The 3,447-nt window shown below is 45.1% G+C and overlaps 1 non-coding gene across 1 annotated transcript; it reads left to right on the top strand.

Moving 5' to 3' along the window:
- The first annotated feature begins 2,348 nt into the window (after positions 1-2,348).
- On the top strand, positions 2,349-2,512 carry LOC138490637 (U1 spliceosomal RNA). Its single transcript, XR_011275571.1, has one exon. It is a non-coding gene; the product is annotated as a U1 spliceosomal RNA (small nuclear RNA).
- Positions 2,513-3,447: the final 935 nt, after the last annotated feature.

Below are 3,447 nucleotides of genomic sequence, written 5' to 3'. Positions count from 1 at the left end.
TCGGGATTCCCAGCACAGACAAAGGTACCACAATAACACTCTACTACTTATCATGAATGCTACACATGCCATTTTTAATAAATCCAACTGCTGGGTCTGCTCACATTTACCGCAACACGGGGATAAGGGGCTAGGTTGGTTTATTCATCCTTTAGCGTTGACAACTGCCTGCTATGCTTCTCTTAGAGCACCGTTCTTTGGCCGATGGAATGATAGCATCTCAGGGAACTTTGATGGCACCAATTTGAATAGTTTTGAGAAACGTGTTTTGACTGCCCTGGGATGCTCGCTTTTTGCAAATAGGAGTAAACCGAATGTTGCTTCTATCAGGCCTTCTGACAAACTGTCTCGTCCTTTCCAATCTTTGATTTCCTTTAAAATGGCTCCGATAGGCAATAAGGATGCCATGCCTCCTCCTTACACTGTTAACCATAGCCCCGATTCAGTTTCTTTTTGCATATAGAGGAATGGAACTCAGTCAATGGGAAATTGTTTAGGTTGTGCCAATGTTGCAAATTTGAGTGGGGAGAACAGACCTTTGTATGTAGGCGAACCTATTTACTTTGTCTGCGGTAATGTAGCATGCCCGTGGTTGCCAGGGATTGGCAGGGAACCTGTTATTTGGGGATCTTGTTACCTGGGGTGTTTATAGCTAGTACAAAAGAAGTTTCGAAGGCTCGTCCACGACGGGATGGGAATGGTGACACCCCAGCACAAGTCTTGGGAGATATAGCTAAATCAGTTGTGCCATTTTGGGGGCAGATAGCGAATTCAGAAGATATCAGAAAACAATCGAGAGTACTGGAGAAAACCATCAACCGGACCACGGACATACTCTATAATATGACGTTAGAACAAAAGGCGATAAGATTAGTAGCACTTCAAAATCGAATGGCATTAGATGCCATTCTAGCTGAGCGTGGTTGAGTATGCAAATTAGTGGGGTCCGCTTGCTGTGTTTTCGTACCAGATTCCTCCCCAACTATGTTCAAGGCAATACAGAATCTGCACGTCCTTAGTTCCGAAGTGCATGTTCCCGAGGGAAACTGGGATCTGAGCGCCAGGTTCTGGGACTTCTTGCGATCTTGGGGTTGGAAGGTGCTTTCGGTCTTATTGATTATTTAAGGAATACTGTTGTTTCTTTGTTGCTGTATTCAGTGTCTGCCTGGTATGTGTTCGATGCTAGGGGGGATGTTGCGCACGAGCGATAGGTTCGATAGGACATAAAGTGTATGCCCCAGATAAGACTTCCAAAGAATACGTATTGAAGGATATTTTAGCAAAAGACCTAATGGCAATAGATATTTCTGATAGTGATTCAGGGTGCATGGACAATGATGCATGGAGTTATTTGCAAGGAGATCCAAAGTAGCTTTTTAGCACTTGGCATAGGCCAAAAGGAGGGTTTGTCGAGATAGAAAGTATATCGTGCCTCCTATTGTAATAAATATATTAATATTGGCCTACGCCAAGCTGCTCGAAAGTCGCTTGCGAAAGATATCTGTGTTGCATGGTCCTGACCTTAAATCCATGTAAGCCGCCATTTTAGGTAAAACCGCCATTTTAGGATTTGTTGTGTAAAAGTCACCCTGTGAGCTAAAATGTTGCACAATGTCATTCCAGAATACAACATGGCCGTCTTGAACTCTGTACATAGCTAATGTGTAATTAGCCTGCAGGCCACTTGTTGAGGTCATGGACTGAGACCTTGTCCTTCATTGACCTATGTGTAGAAGGATTACTCTTGCAATGAAACTAATCCACGAGCATATGTTGAGACAATGTATTCAAATACTGAACGAAGAACATCTGTTTAACTACATTGTATTAATGATTAAGAAGGCCTGCATGGAAAACTTTAGAATACACAGTTATTGCATACGCTTGTTGATACATGTATTAAAGGCAAACCATTTATATGCGGTTATTTGAGACTTGGCACGAACCCTAGATCGGAGATGTATTAAAAGAAATATTAACCCGAAGTAGGGTAGGACATCGTGCTCACTAAATGTATAAAAAGCGGATGCATTCTAATGTACAGCGTCTCTCACTGAACACACTGAACCACGTTGGAGTTCGTTGTGTTGTACTGAGGGCCGATAGCTATCTGATTTTGCTCTGTTTTTTGTAACTGGATTCAGTATAAAATAAAGTACTTTGTATGTTCCTTTGTAACCCATGTTCGGTGTATTTCCTTTTGGGGTACTCAGCCTCGATATTCTTTTTCTCTTTTCACAGCTCAGAGCATCAGGTGGTTTGGGGGGCTAGGTCAGGGCCTGCGTTCTCACTCTCGCATAGCGGGGCTTCCAGAACAGGCCCAACCACTGCCCTCTTGCTTGCAACTCATACTTACCTGGGAGGGGAAAATCTGTGATCACAGAGGCAGGTCTCCCAGGGTGAGGCTCACTCACTGCACATCGGATTTGCTGACCCCTGCTATGTGCCCAAATGCGAGATACTCGACTGCATTATTTCTCGAAGTGGGGGACTGCATTTGCGTTTTCTCCTGATTTATTGGTAAAAGAAAAGGTAAAGTGTGCACAAGGCCTGCTAGGTTGGTTGCACACAGAGCCCCTGGTCTTGTGGCAGAGATTCTGAGTGCACTGCCAGTGTGTGCCCCTGTGCTGCACTACCAATGCATACCCACGTGCTGCACCGCCAATGCACACCCAAGCGCTGCACTGCAGGCACACCCAAACGGACTTGTATATCACATGCCAGACACTGCATCGCTACGGACATTGTTATATATTCATGGAACAATACTATGAGTGAGACGTTTTTTTATCGTGCCATACAATGTGGCCCAATGTTGTGCCTATATTAAACTGCTGCGTACTTTAAGATTGTGCTCACATTGCGTTTCTTCAATTAGGTTCACCTTTGGGTGATCGCTTTTCCACATTTTATCTGTTGAATTGAATTATGCTTCTTTCATTACCACAGAAGTAATGAATGTGTATTACAGAGATAAGCTTCCATGTATATTGGGCACATTGCACATGCTCAGGCAGCATCAATCATGCTTTGTACTGGACAATGCTGACCTAAATTGGGAACAGTCAGCATAGACATGTTGCTACAGAGGCATATTTTGGGTACAACCAGCATGACTATGGGGGTCTTTATGAGTTGTGCGGTAAGGGATTACCGGCACCTGTAAGGAGACCGGTGCCGGTAATCCCTTACCGCACAATTCCGAGGTCCCTTAGCGGGAACCGTAAAGGACGTGTGGTCCGACCACACGTCCCTTACGGGTCCTGCTAAGGGACCAGGGCGCTAATAACGGGCCTGCTATTCACGAGCTCGTTATTAGCGCCCTCCTCATTTCTATTGAGCCCTGTTCAATGGGGACTTACCGGTCCCTCCAGGGTCGGAATGCACTGGTAAGTCCCCACTGAACAAGAACGGTGCCAGACCCGGTATTGGAGGCAGCCATGGCGC

The sequence above is a fragment of the Ambystoma mexicanum genome, chromosome 9 (genome assembly GCF_040938575.1).
Source record: "Ambystoma mexicanum isolate Mex_15411 chromosome 9, UKY_AmexF1_1, whole genome shotgun sequence".
Taxonomy (NCBI): Eukaryota; Metazoa; Chordata; class Amphibia; order Caudata; family Ambystomatidae; genus Ambystoma; species Ambystoma mexicanum.
This window is presented reverse-complemented; position numbering and strand designations above follow the sequence as displayed.